At 40.5% G+C, this 22,151-nt stretch overlaps 1 long non-coding RNA gene across 1 annotated transcript in view; it reads left to right on the top strand.

Moving 5' to 3' along the window:
• The window catches only part of LOC116583566, a 58,341-nt gene extending 38,171 nt beyond the window's left edge, over nucleotides 1-20,170 (top strand). The window contains exon 3 of the long non-coding RNA XR_004282784.1: nucleotides 19,469-20,170. This is a non-coding gene — a long non-coding RNA (uncharacterized LOC116583566). The remainder of the gene's footprint in view (nucleotides 1-19,468) is intronic.
• The last annotated feature ends 1,981 nt before the right edge of the window (nucleotides 20,171-22,151 follow it).

The following is a 22,151-nucleotide window of genomic DNA, read 5'->3' as shown; positions in this document are numbered from 1 at the left end:
CTCTTCTTTCCATCTTTGCCAAGTTCACCCACCCTAATGGGCCATCTCTAGTCCTTGCCTCCCTCATGACATTGTCTCCATGCCCCTCAGGCCACATTCCCCACTCTCTCCCCTCTGAACATCTGTGTGCTTCCTGGCTTGATCTCTTCTGTATGCAGCAATAAATGTCACCGTTCAGAAACAGGAAGCATCATTTGATATTGAATCGTGTATTTCCTTTTGATGGCTCTTAGATCACTGTCTAGGATGATTATTTAACTTTTCATGTTCTGTATATTTTGTCTTCCCAATTATATTTAAGATCCTGAAGGGCAGAGACCAGTGGAGGTAGATGATATGTGATTTGTGACCACATTAGCTCAATAATATGTAAAGTTATTTATTGGAACTACCAAATTAATCTTAATGGAATTTTTAATTTTAATAGGAACCCAGTCCCTTCCCTAGATCACTTAAATCTGGGATCCCAGTCATGTGTTAAAGATTCTCTTTGTGAAGCATTAGATCAGATCCTCAGTGGTACCCAGCACAAGGGTAGTCAATGAATATTATTATTATTATTATTATTATTAGAATATCATCTTAACAGCAACTGTAAAACATTGATAACATTTTGTATAAAAGATAGATAATACGTACAAAAAATATAGTAAAAATAATTTTTAATGTGGATTTATTTTGACATCACTTGCTCATCTCTGGTTTAGTAGATCCCAAGCAACTTCAAATTTTAACCACTTCTTGCCTTGATAAAAGCAGCTATCATATTGCCAGCAAATGTTTATTCCATTTACTCTCATTAACTGCTCCTCATGATATATATTAGTCATTTAAAATAATTGCAGAGGCTCTATGTTCACCTTCCATTTGAGTCTTAGCTTGATTTTGAAAGTAATGGCTCAAAGACCAGCAAGTAGATATTGCTTATAATAAATTTATGAAGAGTTTATGAAGTGTGTACACTGTTCTTTGTCAGGCATCTTGTAGCTAAACATAGCAAGCAGCCCATTTAAAGTAACAATGCTCACAGTAGAAGCTTCTAAGAGTGATCACAGAAAGCAACTCCTCGAAAAGGCCATGATAAAAAGTCTCCTTATATCCAATTATTTCTGCTAACAAATACTTTGGTGACAGCTTTGATATTTTCTGCTCTTAAACAAAACATGATTTTCACATTATATGTTAAGTGTTTTTCAGACCTCTGAACTATTAGATGCATATTGGCTGAACTCAAGAAATATATCGTCTAACTGTATAAATCCTTGAAATCAATTATTTACACACTATATAAGGATTGTTCAAGGAAATTCAGGAATTTAGATTTTAATATGCTGGACCTTTCATTATGAGAAGAAAGGAACATTACTCTGGGCTTTTTCACAAAGACAGATGTTCTAATCTGACTTGAATCCCCACAATGTTAACCACACATTTTTCCTCTTTGCTGATTTAAATTATGGAATTGATTTGTTTTACAAATTCCATGGAAATCGCAATGGCTTTGAGCACCAGGCAAACTTAGTGAAAGTACAGAGATCATTGGTTAAAAGAAAAGATTCTTTGTGCTGTGGCTTCATGTGTTCAGATCCCAGAGTCCCTGAAGCAATATTAGCTAAGTACGCCACACTCTGATCTTGTAAATAAAACATGACAAGCTGAAGGTCAGAAACTGTTTTACTAGGGGGCTGTGACTACTAAAAGTGGGACCAGTGATTGACATACATCTTCTATACAATTGTGTCCTTTATTCTGATGAGTCACGAGAGTTCATTGTATAATCACGTTTTATATGTTCCTATCCAGAATTTTTAAAAATATGTCCATGGACTCTTAGCAGTTTGAACTATTTATAAAACACTACAGGTACCACAGTATTAGTTAATTTGCTCATGTCCTTTAAATTTACCATGATTGCATCATTAAAAGGTTAATAGAGACTAGAAATTTGGTTAGAAAGGATTATAATGAAAACATACTCTGCAAAATTAGACTGTTATCACTCATAAGAAACAATAAATAAATCGTATACTACTTTCAGAAAAATGTCTATTTTGAAATAATGCTGTTATCACTGATAAAAGTTGATTCCATGTCAATTGATCATCAATTTTTTTAGTTAAGAAACATACATGTTGGGGCACCTGGCTGGCTCAGTCGTTAAGCATCTGCCTTCAGGTCAGATCATGATCCCAGGGTCCTGGGATCCAGCCCTGCATCAGGCTCCCTGCTCAGCGGGAGGGCTGCTTCTCCCTCTCCCACTCCCCCAGCTTGTGTTCCCTCTCTCACTGTCTCTCTCTGTCAAATAAATAAATAAATCTTAGGAAGAAAGAAAGAAAAGAAAAGACAGGAACACAGGTGTTTAGTTAGAAAACACTGAAGAGACTAATAGGTTTACAAGGGAAGGGCTCACCCCCCTCAGACCAGACAGGGACAAGTATTAAAGGTGAGTGGGGATTTAAGAAGGGGTGGCTCTGGCTTCTGGATAATGCCCTACAATGGGTTCCAGGTCAAGAAATACCCCTACAGGGGTGCCTGGGTGGCTCAGTCAGTTAAGTGTCCAACTCGTGATTTTGGTTCAGGTCATGACCTCAGGGTCATGAGATCCAACACCCTGTTGGACTCTGCACTCAGTGCAGAGTCTGCCTAAGATTCTCTGTCTCTCCCTCTGCCCCTCCCCCTTCTCATGCATGTTCTCTACCTCTCTCAAATAAATAAATAAAATCTTTTTAAAAAAGAGAGAGAGAAAAGAAAAGAAAGAAAAAAAGGAAATACTCCTCCATGCAGAGAACCTGATTGCTTACTTTCAGTAATAACAAACAGAAAGCCAGAGAGACCCCATTCAACCCCTCAGCTAGTTTGGGAGAGACCTCCTCAAAAGGCTGCTAACTTTATAAAAGAAAGTCCTTTAAAAGAAGAAGTGGGTATCGTGTCCCTTAGATGGCCCAGAGGTAGAACTAGCAGAGGATCCATGGCCTTGCTAGGCATCTTCGTAATTGGAGGAGAACCACCACAGGGCTTGCTGTGACCCAGTGGCCTTTGGGTGAGCCATTTTCCTCAGCCTCCACCCTGGATTGGCCCTCTCACTGACAGAACGGCACAGCAGCCAAGAATTCTAGAATTTTATGAAAAGAAAAATGGATGATGCTAGGCCCTTCGAGGTGCAGATATTTTAGAACAACATCTAAGATTTTTAACCTAATAAGGGACCACTTGGCTATGGGTTGAAATAAACATTTGAAATCAAATTCTCTATTACAGTTGAGCAGCAGAGGGGCCTAATTTGTGGAAACTGAGATCATTCATTGGTACATGAGAAATTAGAGAAGTAAATACGAAGTATGTATAGGCAGACTTGAGATAAAAATAAAAATCATTTTACAAATTTAAGGGAAATGTACTAACACATTCAAGGCATTTAACAAAGAGATATTTAAGAGTCAGAATATTCAAGTATTACTATACTTCCTTTTTTTCTACTTTTATAAAGTATTTTTATTTTCTGTTTTTTATAACCTTAAAATAGTTGAATTTATTCTATACACATTACACCACAATAAAGCTTTTTAAAACTTGTGAATTTTCTGGGTTGAAAAGTTTAGCTTTTTTTTTTGGTTGGTTTGGTTGGGCTGGGTTGGGTGTTTTGTTTAGGTTTTTTTGTTGTTGTTTCAAGTTTTTATTTAAATTCGAGTTAGTTAACGTATAGTATAATATTGGTTTCAGGAGTAGAATTTAGCAATTCATCATTTACATATAACACCCAAGGCTCATCCCAACAAGTGCCCTCTTCAATCCCTGTCACTCATTTAGCCCATCCCCCCATCCACCTCCCCTCAAGCTACCCTCACTTTGTTCCCTTTGTTCCCTATAGTTAAAACTCTCTTGTGGTTTGCTTCCTCTCCTTTTTTTTCCCTTCCCATATGTTCATCTGTTTTGTTTCTTAAATTCCACATATGAGTGAAATCATATGGTATTTGTCTTTCTCTGATTGATTTATTTCACTTAGTATAATACATTCTAGCTCCATCTACATCGTTGCGAATGGCAAGATTTCATTCTTTTTGATGCCTGAGCAGTATTCCAGTATGTGTGTGTGTGTGTGTGTGTGTGTGTGTGTGTGTGTGTACATACCACAACTTCTTTATCCATTCACCAGTTGATGGACACTTGGGGGTCTTTCCATAGTTTGGCTATTATTAATGCTGCTGTAAACATCGGGGTGCATGTGTTCCCTTGTCATCTGTACTTTTGTGTCCTTTGGGTAAATACTGAGTTGTGAAATTGCTGGGTCATAAGGTAGCTCTATTTTTAACTTTCTGAGGATCCTCCATGTTGCTCTCCAGAGTGGCTGCAGCAGTTTGCATTCCCACCAACAGTATAAGAGGGTTCCCCTCTCTCTGCAGCCTGTAGTTTCCTGTGTGGTTAATTTTACCCATTCTGACAGGTGTGAAGGGATAGCTCATTGTAGTTTTGATGTGCATTTCCCTGATGGTGAGTGATGTTGAGTTTCTTTTCATTTGTTTGTTTTCCATCTGTATGTCTTCTTTGGAAAAATATCTCTTGAGGTCTCCTGCCCATTTATTAACTAGGGTTATTTGGTTTTTGGGTGTTGGTTTGGTAAGTTTTTTTTAATAGATTTTGGATATAGCCCTTTATCAGATATGTCATTTGCAAATATCTTCTCCCATTCTGTGGGCTGCCTTTTCATTGTGTTGATTGTTTCCTTTGCTGTGCAGAAGCTTTTTATCTTGATGAAGTCCTGATAGTTTATTTTTTTATTTTGTTTCCCTTGCAAGTATTATTATATTTCTTAAATTAAAGCTATCCTGACTCTGTCCATTAGAATATGTGCAGAGCTGTTACTTCCCTTTCCTGAAACACACTGAGCCACCCATAGAGTACCAATTTACCCATCATGGCTGTACTTGTATATCACTGAAAACTGAATCAATCAACAAAAAAGTGTATAGGATCCCTCATTTTTCTTAAAAGAATAAAGTAAAATAACCATTAAAAGAAAAATGAAAGAAAAAAATTCAAACAGAAGCCAAGCATGTTCCTACAGTTTAAAATGCACTAGAAATGAACTTAATATCCTCTTAATTCACCTGTTACCTAGATCACTGCTTGTCAAGTTATTATTGCCACAGACCAGCACCTTTATAAAATACAACGAAAATAAATTATTTGAAAAAAATGTAAAACCATACAAAATGCAAGCCCACTGACCATATGACATTACAGTAGTGTCAAATTTTTGCAGACATTTCTCTGTGCTTATTGTCAATCCCTGTACTTAACACAGACCGGTGACAGCTTGTGGACTCGGGATGCTCTAGGCACCACACAATGAGTAACCATGGTTGGTCTAAGTCACATTCACTGCACATGCCATAGGCAAAATTATTTTTTATCTAAATTTTGTGGCAAATGTTCCTTGAAATAAGAGAGCCATTGGCAGTGACTTAGAAGTCACCACCCCTTTTCCATTAACCTGTACAATATCATCTAAGGTGTGTTCAAAATCGGACATGTCATTCTGCACTAAATAACTTCTGTGAAATGAAAGCTGTCTTCTCCCATTTGCCTGCGTATGTTTCTTAAACCACCGGCCCCTATCTAGTTGCATCAATAATTTAAGAAAGGGGGGCGCCTGGGTGGCTCAGTGGGTTAAGCCTCTGCCTTCAGCTCAGGTCATGATCTCAGGGTTCTGGGATCGAGTCCCGCATTGGGCTCTCTGCTCGGCAGGGAGCCTGCTTCCTCCTCTCTCTCTCTCTCTCTGCTTGCCTCTCTGCCTACTTGTGATCTCTCTCTGTCAAATAAATAAAATCTTTTTTAAAAAAAAAAAGAATTTAAGAAAGGAAGTATTGGACGTGGCATATACCTGTATGTGTGAGTTTTCTTCTGCCTTTATTTGCAGACGTGGCATGCTCATCCTTGGTGCCAGGTCAGCTCTGCAGATTGGTTCAGTTTCACCTCAATGGTGTTCTTAAAGCATCAGACTTTAGATGCCTTTAGGTGAGGCATTGGCACAGGCCCAGCCGCAGATCTCCTTTACCTAGCTCTCTGCCTTCAGCTTCTTCCCCAGAGCAGCCTGCCGTAATGGAAGACAGTGTACTAGAGACCAGGTCCACCTTGGTTAGAATTTTGAATCTGCAGCAGATTCTCCTGATGCTTCCTGTGTGACCTAGACAAGGTGTTTAAGTGCTCTGAAACTCATTTCCCTCATCTGTAAAATGTAGATAATACCTAGGTGCCAGGGTCTTGGGAAGACTAAACTGGGCAAAGGAAATATAATGCCTGGTGTCTAGAGTTGAGCCCACAGTAATCTTACTTCCCCTCCATGTTTCCTGCCCGGGCCTTGGTTCCCCTCACCCCACCTCTGCCCCTGCTCTTTGCACCTTTGCTATTTTCCCTTTGATGCATCTCCTGCTTCACTCTGCTGAAGAGAAGGATAAACTCTGCAAAAATACACCTGCACTAAGCAGAGAGAAAAGGCAATGCTGGTATTTAGCTTTACCACCTGAAAAAAAAAAAAAGATGACTCAAAATTGATATGAAGTGAAAAGGAAAGCTCTGAGGAACAGTGCTGTTTGAAAGCAACTCTCTCAGAATATCAAAAAAGGCAGCAAAACGGAGCAGTGTGGGCTCATCCATGGGTAGTGCCACCGCGCCACATTCCCTCCCTATTTTGCTGTCAAACATCATTACCTGAACCACACTGCACTTCCAGGGGACTGTTTGGTCTCTGCATTATTTCTGATTCTTCTTTGGAAAACTATTTGCTTGTCTATTAAAAGTGAAGATCTCAATGATCTTGGGAAATTCTTTTAGTGGAAGTTTGCTTTCTTGGGTGTTTTGTTTCCTGTGAAAACTGATCGGTAAGATAATAAATAGCTCAGTACTAGAACAATTCCGCTCATAATCATTTAATTTAAATGTGTGTTTGAGAGAATACATTTAACAAATCAAATCAGTGTGCTCAGAGTGCCTTATTACCTATTGTAAGGCACAGTCTGTGCTTTCTGAGCAATTGCCTAAGCCATTACTGCCATGCTAAACCCAGTGCAATCATTCTGTCCCACACTGTGGGTCTGCTGGGTTCACAAGTTCATGTATATTTTTCAGTCCATTTAATTAAATAGGACTACTAAGTGTTTCATTAACTTCAGTTATAAAATTAATGTAGATCATTACTAGAAGTCTCAAACAATTTAGAAGTAAATGAAAATAAAAATTAAAATTGTCCATTCCTTGGTATTTACCCAGAAGGGTTTGAAAACTGAGGTCCACAACTAACCCTGCCCACGTACATTTATAGCAGCTTTATTTATAGCTGCCAGGACTTGGATGCAACAGACATGTAGGTGAATGGATAAATAGATAGTGGTTTATCCAGACAATGGAATATTATTCAGCACTAAAAACAAATGAGCTATCAAGCCATGAAAAGACATGGGGGAACCTTAAGTGTACACTACTAAGTGAAAGAAGACATCTGATAAGGCCACACGCTATATGGTTCCAACTATATGACAGTATGGAAAAGGCAAAAGTCTGAAGGCGATAAAACAGGTCAGTGGTTTCCAGGGGCTGCAGCTGGGGTGGGAGGCATTGGGGAGGGGTGACTAGGCAGAGCAGAGAGGATTTATAGGTCAGTGAAAATTCCCTATGATACCATAATGATGGATACATGTCACTATTTATTTTTCTGAGTCCATAATATGTACAACACCAAGAGTGAACCTTATTATAAACTCTGGGTTCTGGATGATAATGTGTCAGTATAGGTCCATCAGTTATAACCAACATTCCACTCTTATAGGGAATATTGGTAATGGAGGAGGCTGTGCATGTGTGGGGACAGGATGGGAAATCTCGATACTTGTCCCTCAATTTGGCTGTGAACCAAAAACTGCTCTTAAAAGTTGTCTTAATTTAAAAAATTAAAGTTGCCCCTACCCCACACCACATCCCCAGTCATACGCCCAAACACAACACTCTCCTACATCTCCACCAAGGTCTTTCCAGCCCTTAAGTTGCTTCCATGTCTTGACTCTTATAGATAACGCTGCAGTGAACATGGGGGCGTGGATATCTGTTCCAGTTAGTGTTTTCTCTTTCTTCAGATACTGAAAGGTAGAATTGCTGGGTCATAAGGTAGTGGGTTTTTTTTGTTTGTTTGTTTTTTTAGTTTAAAGAGTTTTTTTTTAATTTTTAATTTTTTATAAACATATATTTTTATCCCCAGGGGTACAGGTCCGTGAATCGCCAGGTCCACACACCCCACAGCACTCACCAAAGCACACACCCCCCCCAATGTCCATTTTCATTCTTCTGCATGTGGCTGTCCAGTTTTCCCCACACCATTTATTGAAGACACTGCCCTCCCCATGTATTGTATACTCACGGCTCCTTTGTCAGAAATTAATTGACCATATATGCATGGGTTCATTTCTGGGATCTGTCCTCTGTTTCATTGGTCTACATGTCTGTTTTTATGCCAATACTATACTGTTTTGATTATAATAGGTTTGTAATATAGTTTGAAATCAGGGAGCATGATACTTCCAACTTTGTTCTTCTTTCTTAGGAATTCTTTAGAACTTCAGTCTTTTGTGGTTCTATACAAATTTTAGGATTGTTTGTTCTGTTTCTGTGAAAATGCCTTTGGAATTTTGATAAGGATTGCATTGAAACTGTGTATTGCTTTGGGTAGTATGGATATTTTAACAATATTAATTATTTCCATAAGGATGGAATGTCTTTCCATTCATATGTGTCATCTTCAGTTTCTTAATGTTTTTTGAATTATTGCTCTGACACATGTAGAATTGTATCACAATTGCTTTATATTATATCCAAGCATGAATACAGCTAAGGGCACAGTTTGCCTCCAAAGTGAAGGTAGATTAGAAGTTCACTTACAAGTCTTCTTGACCCTATCGTTTCCTCTGTAAAACAAGGCAACCAAAGTTCATGACACTTGGAATACCTACAGATACCAGGCTCTCTTCCAGTCCACCCACACAACTCAGCTTCTTTTAAGTTGTATGCTTTAAAAATATCATTTGGGTTTTTGTTCTCAAATCTGATTATTCCAGTTGGAATTGTAGGTATGTTAGTTAATTTTACATATTACACAAACTAATGAGATGTGATTCCTAGGGAGAGAAGGAAACAGAGTTAGAGAGAAAAGTTGAGTGATAATGAGATTATCACAAGGACACTACTTAATAAATATCTTGCCCCCTAAACTCCATCTCAGGATCTGCTTCCTGGGAATCCCAACCTGAAATAGTGGTGCTATGCATTACAGCACTTCACATAAGGAAATAAAACTGTTTATGCCCATTCAGCTTAAGTATGATTTCATCTGAGCACAGTCAGACCTTAGGCTCAGGGAGATTTAATCCATAATACCCACTAGCCAAGAAAAGCACAATGGCCTTTATGATTATAACCATCTCTTCTCATGGGCTACACTGTCTGATAACCAAAAAAGATGGGAAAACTGGATTTAAAAACAAACAAACAAACATAAAATCCTAGCAATCAAATCTTATAAGAAAGGATGGTCAATGTAGTAAACATATTTAGGTTGAGAAAATCTAGACCTTCCCATTTAATGTTAAGATTAGAGGTTCTGACTAAATTAGAAACTGGGAAATGTCAAAAAGAAGAAGAGAATAAGATACCAGGAACTCATTGCAACACAAATCTCTACATCTTTTTCCAAGATGATAAATTTAGGCAAAGTAAGGATCATTTCTCATTACTGATGAAAAAAGAAATATGCTTGACAATAGCTGTGGGTGGACTTGTGACTTGGTCCCCAAAGCATTCAAGACTGAAAAAGAAAAAATTGTCATTATTTGAAATATTCCGTAGTGGTGACAGCTATCACACTGTGCTGTCTTTGGACCTAATAATCCAATCTAGCTGATCTGCTGCTAGAAGAGTTTTACTGATGACTAAAATGTTTATTTAGCTGCTAAAATTATTCAACTCACTAGATATAATGATAGAGATATATTTTAATGTGAAGAGTGACAGGAAAAGTGTCATCAGTGGTTTCATTTGCAAGGAGAGGCAAACAAAGAGAATAGACAGGAAATAAAAACACTGTAATGCATCACATGTCAAGAATTTTTGAGTCCCTTTATTTTTCCTCATTGTGTGTAGGGACTTCAGATATATTCATTTCCCATATTCTATCAAGGTGAAAAATGACATCTTTCCTATCTATAAATAGAAAATTATGGCCTGCTAAAATTACACTATATATCCAAATTCTACATGAAAGGAATTATAAATAGAAGGAAAGTTATGAATCGAAATGCTGTTGTGCTGAGAAATCTTTCTAACCAAGAATAAAGAGGTTAACTCTTTTCTCTTCCATCTGCTCTGTACCATCCACACTTCTTTTATCAGAATTCTCTGATGGTGAGTTCTGATTGCTTTCCTCCTCTGGGTCTAGGATCTAGCACTACCTTTGATGATTTCTCATCAGAACCATTTAAATCAAGCATCCCTAAATCTTTTCTAAGGTATTTTTTTTTAATTTATTTTTTTGACAGAAGGAAATCACAAGTAGGCAGAGAGGCAGGCAGAGAGAGAGGAAGGAAAACAGGCTCCCTGCTGAGCAGAGAGCCGGATGTGGGGCTCGATCCCAGGATCCTGGGATCATGACCCGAGCCGAAGGCAGAGGCTTTAACCCACTGAGCCACCCAGGTGCCCCTCTAAAGTATGTTTTTAATGGATTCTAATGAAAAGGTGGGAAGGCATTGATTCTGAAAAGGAATGCAAATTTTTGTGGGATGGATTGGGCAGTCATGGCAGAAGCAAAAATCTGCATGCTCTATACTCGTAGTGCTTCTTGGGAAGAAAGAGGATGTGCCATTTAATATGGCTGCAGTAATGCTGTATAACAACCAATCACAAAATCCCAGTGGTAAACAACAATAAGCATTTATTTAGCCTATGGGCCCAAGAGTCAACAAGAGTCCAGCTGATAGAGGCAGGGTTTTGGCTGAGTGGTTCTGGTGATCTCTGCTGGGCTTACTCATGTATCTGTAGGGTTCACTGAAGATCAGTGGATCTAGTCTGGGCTTGACTTGTGGAGCAGAGCCAAGTCACTCATGTTTCTCATCCTCTTTTGGGGACCAGTGGGCTAGCCTGGGCACATGATTCTCAAGGTGTTGCCAGAGGTATAAGAGGGCAAGCCGAGTCATGCAAGTGCTTCTTCTTTTGGGTCATCTCACATTTTTTAACATTCTGTTGGCCAAAGGTCATGACATAGCCAAACTCAAAGTCAAGCATCAGAGAAATTGAGTCCTCCTCTTTAGTGGGAAGAACTGAAAAGTCATATGGCAAAGGGTGTGAGTACAGGAAGAAGTTAAAGAAAATAAACAACAGGGTCATTAATTCAGTCTCCCACAGGAAAGGAGCGTATGTAGTTGCTCTGATATCAGGACTGCCACGAATCAATGCACGGATGTATCATGCACAATGGTACGTGGTGAAAGGCGTGGTAGGGGCTAGAATCCAGCCCACACTGCGCTGCCCACAGCCATGCACCCTGCCATGGGGCTGTAGCCTTTTTTAACAGAAGTGCTGCAGGGATTAGTGGAGCCGTGTTAGCAATTCACCATCTTCAAAACCTGTATCACTGTCCTCCCACTGGAGGCAATTTTAAATTTTCTCATCAGGTTTCTCAATTCCATGCTCTTTCACTTCAGTTACCCACTTCTACTCCAAAACCGCCTCCTCCAGATAGCATTCCAAACACATGAAGTATGTAGGATCTCAGGACACAAACCCAAGTTGAAAAGCATTTAACTTATTTTCTATAGTTAAACTTAATTTCCTTTTTAAGGCCCCTGTTCAGTCAGTGGCAGAAAATCCCTGTCTGTTCCACACAGCCTCTTCCCCACATTTGAGTGAAAAGCATGGGGGACCTGCATACTATCACGTGGCCCATGGAAGATCGGGTGTACAGTCATCATAGACCCAGTGAAATGTGATAATGATATCCCCCAACACATGATCCTCCCTGCTCCTTCCCCAAGCTGCAGCCTTTACAAGCAAGAGACAAAGATGGCAAGGTGACAAGAGGGTGATCCCTGAACCATCACCTAGAGTTAGAGCCACCTGCCGATCCGGAATACTCATTCGGGGTTCAGGTCAGAAGAAAGAAAGAAACTGTTAACGGATTAAGCCAGTGCTGTCAGGAGTTATCTTTCCAATAGGTGAAATAACATAAATGAGGCTAGTCAATTCAGATAGCGAGTGTGCCGGGCGATGTAGTGAGATGGCCAGGCTGCATGCAGAATTGACAGAACTTTTGTGCTCACTCACTCAAAGTGCACATCATTGGTGATACTGGGTTTCTTTCCAACCGTGTTCAGCTTCTCAGTGCAGATGTGGAGTCAACAGAGTCCTGTTTTGAGCCTCAGGTCTCTTGGCCTCAGCCTCAGTGATTATAATACCCAGGTAACTGTCTTTCCCTCCAGCGTGACTCCTGTCATAATTCTTGGAAGTTTCAGTATCCACGTGGATGATGGCTCTCCCACCCTGTCGTGCCAGCTCATTTAGTCAGAAGCGTGGGGCTTAGGTTGGTTTCTCTAGAAACAGAACATGAAATGGAGATTTTTGTACAAGTGAGTTCCTGAAGAAGGAGTCTCATGAGTAAGGAGGAGAGGGAAACAGGAAAGGACAAAAAAAGCCAAGCAGAGGTGTAGTTTCAGCTGAAGTCTGGCCTCCACTTGAAAATGGTTTCCTATAGCTGTCCCAGTTTGTGGCAAGTCGGGGGACAGAATTTTGTACCCTCCCCCTGAAGCAGACTGTGTAAACCCTCAGAGGAGTGGCATAATCTCCCAGGCAGTTCCCAGGAAAGCAGCTCCAGCTGACCAACGATAATTCTTCAAGGAAGAGCTCAGCTTTGAGCCATTAAGCAGCGACTTCTCACAGTACACCACCCCAGCCTGGCAAAAAGCATCCGAGCGGAGTACCAACAGCCTGTCACGGCGTGCCACCTGGACTCGTCCTCCAATAAGAAAAGCTGCTTTTCTGCATGTGGCCTACCACTTCTCTCCAGGACAGTTTGGCCACCTGCCTGGCTTAGCTCCCCATGAAGCCTCACCGACCGTCTAAGGTCATTATCATACCAATGTCCGAATCGTAGCAAGCCACCCAGGGAAGACTGTGCTAAAAGCTAAATCTCCACCTAGAATAGAAAGCAGTAACACGCAGTGTCCGCCTAAAAGGTTACTGCTCCCACCTCATTTCAGCTTAAATAATTTGACATAGCCCTTAGCATTTTTAACTCATTAGGAATTTTGTGAACTTGTTCTGCAAAATAAAACTGAAGGCAATTTGATTTGCATTGCTAGCCTCACTAGGGTCTGTAGTTTTCACGCAGTGTTTCCCATGTAGGGAGCTTCTCCATCACTTTACAGAGTGGTTTCAAGTTATGGCAACAAGATTATTTTTGCAATTTGAAAAGCTATTTTATGAAGACATTTGGCTCAATGCATGGTCAGAGAGCTCTTGAAATTGAGTTAACAGTGAGTTGGGGCCCTTGTATTTAAAAACTGATCAAAAACCTGCTTCGCTTCTATAATAAAATATTCTAAAACTTTTTCTCTTGCTGATGATTTATTAGCCCAATAAAAAATTAAAAATCCACCTGTCCAGTCTGTACAACTCCAGGAAAGATCTTTGTTTTTGTTCAGTTACACCACCTATGAATATGAATATGAATATGTATTTATTCATATATATGTATTTGTGATATATATATCACTTATATATCTCATTTGTGATATATATATCACAAATACATACATGCATATATAAATACATGAAAAACCTGAAGGAGGGGTGCCTGGGTGGCTCAGTCAGTTAAGCATCTGCCTCCAGCTCAGATAATGATCCCTGCTTTGGGGGGAGCCTGCTTCTCCCTTTCCCACTCATCCTGCTTGTGTTCCCTCTCTCTGTGTGTATCTCTCTGTCAAGTAAATAAATAAAATCTTAGAAAAGTTGAGGGGAACCTGGGTGGCTCAGTGGGTTAAAGCCTCTGCCTTCAGCTCAGGTCATGATCCCAGGGTCCTGGGATCAAGCCCCGCATGGGGCTCTCTGCTCAGCAGGGAGCTTGCTTCCTCCTCTCTCTCTGCCTGCCTCTCTGCCTACTTGTGATCTCTGTCTGTCCAATAAATAAATAAAGTCTTTTTTTAAAAAGCTGAAATGGTAGCTATGGTTATCATATGGCTCAGGTATCTTACTCAATGTGACAGATACTTATTTAGCACAAATGTGCCAGACACTGTGCTAAATGCTGAGATTGCAAAGAAGAATGAGAAATGGGTCCTGTTCTCAAGTTGCTCACAGACTGTTGGCAGAGATATATCTGCCAGTATGTCAAAAGTGACAATAGAACTGTGGCATGTGGCTAACAGAACAATTTTGCATGGGGTGGTGTGGGATAATGTCATTGAGAAAGTGGCATTTTATCTGGAGTTGAAAGGATAAGTATGCATTTTCTGGTAACTGGAGTAGTTAATTAACATCCCAACTTATAGAGTAATTGGTGAATCCATCTTTGAAAATTCAGAGGGGTCACTGATTCCTAGACAAATGAGTTCTGATGTTTCCAATATAAAAACATAGCCAACAAGCATTTTTTTGACATCTAAAGCCGAATTTTCTTGCTCAGAAAAAAAAAAGCTTGATACAGTATAGTGATAAAAGTAGGAAGAAAATTACTATATAGACCTTATTGTTGCCCATCAAATTATTTTCTCATTCAATTCCAAACAGTACCAAACAGTTAACATAAGCCACATGTGGCGATTATATTTAAGATGAAGAATAGTTTCATGGCAAATTCTGGATTTTAGGGGCACCTGGGTGGCTCAGTTGGTTAAGCATCTGCCTTCAGCTCAGATCATGATCCCAGAGTCCTGGGATCGAGTCCCACATCTGGCTCTCTGCTCAGCAGGGAGCCTATTTCTTCCTCTCCCTCTGCCTGCCACTCCCCCTGCTTGTGCTCTCTCTATCAAATAAATACTTTTTTTAAAAAAAATCTGAATTTTAGGGCTTTACAACAAAACTGCTGGCAGTGAAAGCTGTTTTTAAAAAAAGAAAAATAAAGAATTGCTTGATGCATTGCTTTTCTTTCGGCAAAGATTTCTTGCAGCAAAAATTAAATAACTCTCGAGGATATACAAACTGTACCCCCCCACCAAGGATGGCAGGTACATTAGTGAACACAAGGAGCACTCCCACCTCCAGGGAGTCTGCCGCTTGAGTAGCTCCAGACTATGGAAGATGGATTAGGCATTGCTGACAACCATGAAATTGATGTAGCTAGAGAATGATTCAAGCATAAGAGTTGCAGTCATAGTCACGGGATTTAGAGATGGAAGGAAATCCACTCATCAGGAACAGACGGTTGTTTGTCAAACAGTCATCCAATTTAAATAGCTCTTCCTGTATGATACCATAGGTCAGGATTAAAGCATTTGGAAACAAAATTGGCATGTCGACCCCCAAGTACAATGTGGACAAGAAGAGGCTACCCATTTGAGCTAACATGATTTTGGGGCTCCCAACCTTTTACATGCCCAGCATGTGCACTCACACACTCATATACACTCACTCATTCACATACACAGTCTTACTCTAAATCTCAAAATCACAGCCTGAAATCCCACACTGAAAGAATTATTGCGGGACACCTGGGTGGCTCAGTCGTTTAAGCGTCTGCCTTCGGCTCAGGTCGTGATCGTAGGGTCCTGGGATCTAGCCCCACATTGGCCTCCCTGCTCAGCGGCAAGTCTGCTTCTCCCTCGCCCTTTGTGATTTCTCTTGCCCACACTCTCTCTTTCAACTAAATAAAAATCTGTTTTCTTAAAGAATTATTACAATTTAAATGTGGAATTCATTCCTGAGCCCAATTAAAGTAAAAATTCCACTAGAAAATAAAAAGACCTATTTACTATATGATCCAGTAGTGCCATTCTAAGAGAAATGAAAATTTACATTCCCACAAAGACCTATATAGGAATGTTTATAGCAGGTCTACTCATAACTGCCAAGAGCTCAACCCAAATTTCCTCCAACAGGTGAATGGATAAACAGGTTGTAATTCATCTACCCCATGGAATACTACCCAGCAAGAAAAAGAAATGACTAACAATGTGAACAACAGCATGGCTGAATCTCAGGGTCGTTATCCTGAGTGAAAGTAGTCGCTCTCAAAGGTCACATCATGTATAATTCCATTTATGTGACCTTCTGGAAAAGGCAAAAGTATAGTGATGGATAACAGATCTGTGATTGCCAGGGTTCAGGAGTGAGGGCAGAGTTTTGCAAAGGAACAGTTCAGAGGTGGTTTTTGTTGTTGTGTTGGTGGGGGGGGTTGTTTTTTAAGTGATGGAACTGTTCTATATCCTGACTGAGGTGGTGGTTACACAAACCTATACCTGTGTTAAAACTCAGAACAGTGTATCAAATAAATTTATAGTCGATTTTAAAAAAAAAAGAAAAGAAAAGAAGACCATGCATGCCAGTCTCAAAATGAAAAACCGAGGTTATATTTAGCTAAAATTTGGAAGGTAATCCACTCCCCCACCCCAGATCTGATGTCTATAGAGGGGGAAGGAAGGAGATTAAGAAGGCATTTAGGGCACCCTGTGGTGAATTGGCACAGGATGTAATGAGTGCTGAAGGAAAGGAGCGGGTAAAGAAGAAAGAGTAAAGGACAAAGAACATGGAGTGTAGGAAACCACGGAACGTCCCTAGGACTCAGACCCCAACAGTACCAATTCCAAAAGTGGAGCAGGGAAGGTGAAACCTCTTAAATCTGATTGCACAGCCCCCAATATTTGTTCTTCGAGAGATAGAGGCTGAAAAGAAGACAGAATGACTGAAAAGGGGAGGTGGGGGAGATGAACAAATGGAAAAGAGACTTTATTCCCCTAAGTACTTCCCCCCTGATGAACTCAGCTTTCTGCCTGGAGCCTGGAGCAGAGGGGAGTTTGCACTCTCCTAAAGGGTTTGATCACCTGCGTAACCAAATGACGTCCAGCCCTTGCGAACCATACGGCATTTTGTCAATTCTCAGCCCTTGAAAGAAAATCGTCTATTTACTGATGCTTTGGCAAGAAGCTGGTTTTGGCAAAGACAAGTGATCATCGGTTAACAAGCCTTCTAAACTCCACGTCTATCAGCTGACTCATTGCCTTTGGGAGCACACATTTATTCCATATCAATTCTAAATCGGTAGTTCTCAACCAGGGACAGTTATACCCTCCATGGAACACTGGAGATAGTTTTGGTTGTCACAACTCAGGATTGTCACAACTGGGGCAGGGGAGCGTGTGTGGAGGCCCAGGTTGCTGCTAAACACCCTGCATCGCCCAGAACAGCCCCCCACAACAAAGAAGTACCCAGTCCCAAATGTCACAAGTGCCAGGATTGAAACACCCTGTTCCAAATGTTCTAATAATACTTGAAATTTTCCATTACTTAATTTACATACCACCTTTGCCTGAAATAACTTTTACTCATCCGAGGTTTTTTTTTTCGAACAAATGTGTGATGTGGCTGGGGTCTGGTTGGGCTTCTTGACTTCACAAATGAAGCTGCCGATCACCACAGGATACGATCACCAGATACGTTTGCTCTGACTGGAAAACCAAGGCCCTGCAAGGCAGGCATGCTTATCCGCATATGCTAAGTACATTCTCCACATTTGGTACTTTTTATGGGGCAAATAAAACCCACGCTGCTTTCTCAAGATCACACAAAGATCAATCAGTGTTCTCCATGGAAACATCACCCAGCTCGAGGCAAAGCAAAGCAAATGTGCCATCTCTGTGAAGGGACAGGACTTCTTGCTTCAAAGGCTAATGACAGGTTAAGATGAGGAGTATTTGCATGCCTCCTCAATGTTTAAAAAGCATGATTTTTTTTTTCCTTTTCAGTGTAATAGCCAGAAAAGTCTATTAATTTTCACTTTTTCTCTATAGAGCAGAATTTGAACAGATCCATCTAGATCATCAAGCCCCACCTGTACTCACCCCACCCCCAGCAAATTCCCTGCATACTCTATGACACAAGGAATAGAAAGCCAAGTAAGCCCAAGTCACATCTCTTTCAGTGAAGGTTTAATAGAAACGTTAAGTTGGCATTTGTGCTCAAATGAATTCTCCCTATACATGCAGAACCTTCTTTCTTACATCACAGACACTTGGGTTTTTCAGACATTCAACTCCTGTCTCTCATCTCCTGCCCCATCCAGGCTCAAAGCATCAGCACAAAGGTATATTATGGTGCTTTCTTGGTTCATTGTTCAGCTTCTTGTGAAGAAAGCAAGCAGTGAGCGGTGTCACACATAAAAGGAGGCAGGTGTACCACACCTTGCCTTCCAGCTCGTGTCTGACATTTTCAAACACCTAATAGAAAAACTGTGCACTAGCAAGACGCAATTTGTTGCCATTTCTAAAATGCCTAGAGCATTAAATGGATGACTAAGAGCATTCACCCATTTTTTCCATTTCCGCATTATTATGAAAGCAATACATTCACTGGGGATGACAAGGACATTTATTCAAAGACCACCTGCCCCAAAGGCCTAATTTTCTACACAGAGATTCTTTTCTGTAAAAGGAGTAACAATTCAGCCTGCACTTAATAGCCACCTTACTCTGATGAGCTCAGTGCGCTGCTTTCATATGTCCTAGCAAAGTTTCATCAGGAGGCAGTGACTGCCTAAAACACAGATCTGGCTGGAAATTTCACTCATTGAGGATTTGGGGATGGAGGGTAGGGCCTGAAAAATATACATATTCTATCAGTAAACAGTTAATCTACCATTCTAGATTTCATGGCAGGTCCAAAATGACCCGCCTTCAAGGAGTTTAAGATTTAACTGAAAATACAAGACAAATATATTTTAAAAAATAAAGAACCACCAAAACTAAATATGGACATTACTGATGTTCATATTCTACTTACAGCAAATTCTGTATGATGGTGGTTAACCCTCAAAACATAAAAATCCCAACTTCCTTTTGGATGATTCAAAGAATATGATATCATACGATATCCAGATGACATCAAACATAAATCAAGTGTGGATTTTTCTGAAGACATCAAGGTATGGCAGCCATATGTGGACAATTTCTAGAGTAGTCCCAATTTCATTTTTTTTTATCATCTTGCCAGATCCGGTGCTGATTTTTCATTGAGGAAATATGGTCACAATACGTAGCGAGGTGCTGGATGGAGTCTCAGCAGTAGGTCATGTCCAAATCTCACTGCATGATGGGTTTCCTGAAGAAATCGGGAATCCACCGTGGGTGGATCAGGAAATCAGGAATTCCACCTTGAGTGAACAATTGTCTCAAGGAAAGAAGGAAGTCAGGGTCGCACTCAGTCTTTTTCTACCCTTACATTTTGACAGATGCCTGTCACTTTTGAGCCTTTGGACCTGGGAAAGGGGACTACATCATCTGCCAGCAAACTATGGACTCAGAAAGCATGAGGACAGAGTTCATGCCTTTGACAAGTAATAAAGACATTGTTTAAAAAAAAAAAAGCAATGGGTATTTTTATCCTTGTCAGTCTCTGACATTTATGCCAGGATATGTAACATGAATTCTTCTTCTCCAATTAGCCACATGGCTCCTGACCCAAGGTTATGCTCATAAAGGAGGCGAAGAGAGTTGAACTTTGCAGAGCAATGGATGCTTCAAGCCCACAAATCCACAAAAAACATCCCAATGTGAAAGAGCCTCTGTATTGACTCCATGAACAATTTCTTTTTCGTGTCTCCCTATTTTCTCTTGCTGTGTGGAGGGTTTTCAAAAGAACCATCGGGTCAATAATAAATTGACAAAAAAATGCCTCAAGCCACTTGTCCTGTTAGCCTGTATAGACTCCTTTAATTCCCAAATGAGTGTCTTCGGTAACCTTCCTGTTGTTAGAAGTGAGGAGTACTGATGTGTGATGAATAAATTGCACCCATTGGTTATTGTGTCAGGAACAGAGTTAAATTACATGTTTCAATTGGCATTTCTTTCTCAAACTTCATCGCCAAATGAAGCATGTGTGATATGACTATGAAAGTCTTCCCTGACTCAGAACAGAGTAAAATAAAAAACAATTTCTAGGGGCACCTGAGTGGCTCAGTGGGTTAAGCCTCTGTTTTCAGCTCCGGTCATGATCTAAGGGTCCTGGGATCGAGCCCCGCATCGGGCTCTCTGCTCAGCCGGGAGCCTGGTTCCCTGCTCTCTCTCTCTCTGCCTGCCTCTCTGCCTACTCATGATCTCTGTCTGTCAAATAAATAAAATCTTAAAAAAAAAAATTTCTAGATTACTGACCCCTTCTAGGATAGGAAGAAAAATCCCTAACAGCCCAGCAATATCAGAAGAGCTCCTGGAGATTTTTTTTTTTTTCCTCATAAGGCCATTTCTCTCTGCTTCTCGTCTATCACATGCAAGCCAATATTTCAGTGTAAGGCTACTGATGAAATGCTTGAAATCCATTTGAGAGGAGGGTGAAGATGAGAATGAACTCATTTTTTTTAAAAGATTGCATTTATTTATTTGACAGAGACAGAGCGAGAGAGGGAACATAAGCAGGGGGTGTGGGAGAAGGAGAAGCAGGCTGTCTGCTGAGCAAGGAGCCAGATGCAGGGCTCCATCCCAGGATCCTGGGATCACGACCTGAGCTGAAGGCACACACTTAATGACTGAGCCACCCAGGCGCCCCAAGAATGAACTCATTTCTGAGGTCACAGAAGGATAACTGAAGCATATGCAGGCTGGGCATCATTCACAACATTAATACTTTGATGAGGTAAACCCCACCCTAGTCTTTCACAACCTCCCATGATTCCCTGCTCTTTTCCTCCTGACTTTTAATGGTAACAGAAAAGAGGAAGAAAAAAATCCTAATAATGAGGATTCGGCCCAAATTCAGGACTCTATATAAACCATCTTCTTAAATTCCATCCATGTATTTGAAATGGGAAATGCAAATTTTATGCAAACAGGATCATGGATTTCAAATAGTTACTGATTACTTACCAAATGAACTTGACTTTAAAAACTCTATTACAGGGGCACCTGCGTGGCTCAGTGGGTTAAGCCACTGCCTTCGGCTCAGGTCATGATCTCAGGGTCCTGGGATTGAGCCCCGCATTGGGCTCTCTGCTCAGCAGGGAGCCTGTTTTCCTCTCTCTCTCTGCCTGCCTCTCTGCTTACTTGTGATCTCTCTCTGTGTCAAATAAATAAGTAAAATCTTAAAGAAAAAAAAACCTCTATTACAAAGCCATAATCATCAAGACAGTATGATACTGGCACAAAAACAGACATATAGATCCATGGAACAGAATGGAGAGCCCAGAAAGGGACCCTCAACTCTACGGCCAACTAATCTTCAACAAAGCAGGAAAGAATGTCCAATGGAAAAATGACAGTCTCTTCAACAAGTGGTGTCGGAAAAATGGGACAGCCACATGCAGAAGAATGAAACTGGACCATTTCCTTACACCACACACAAAAATAGACTCAAAATGGATGGAAGACCTCAATGTGAGACAGGAATTCATCAGAATCCTTGAGGACTACACAGGCAGCAACCTCTTCTATCTCATCCACAGCAACTTCTTCCTAGAAACATTGCCAAAGGCAAGGGAAGCAAGGGCAAAAATGAACTATCAGGACTTCATCAAGATCAAAAGCTTTTGCACAGCAAAGGAAACAGCAAAACCAAAAGGCAACTGACAGAATGGGAGAAGATAATTGCAAATGACATATCAGATAAAGGGCTAGTATCCAAAATCTATAAAGAACCTCTCAAACTCAACACCCAAAGAACAAATAATCCAGTCAAGAAATGGGCAGAGAACATGAACAGGCATTTCAGCAAAGAAGACATCCAGATGGCCAACAGACACATGAAAAAGTGCTCCACATCACTCGGCATCAGGGAAATACAAATCAAATCCACAGTGAGATACCACCTCACACCAGTCAGAACCACTAAAATTAACAAGTCAGGAAATGACAGATGCTAGCGAGGATACAGAGAAAGGGGAGCCCTCCTAACACTGTTGGTGGGAATGCAAGGTGGTGCAGCCA

This window comes from Mustela erminea, chromosome X (assembly GCF_009829155.1).
Source record: "Mustela erminea isolate mMusErm1 chromosome X, mMusErm1.Pri, whole genome shotgun sequence".
Classification (NCBI taxonomy): Eukaryota; Metazoa; Chordata; class Mammalia; order Carnivora; family Mustelidae; genus Mustela; species Mustela erminea.
The sequence above is the reverse complement of the archived record's forward strand: the minus strand, read 5'-3'. Positions and strand labels throughout refer to the sequence as shown.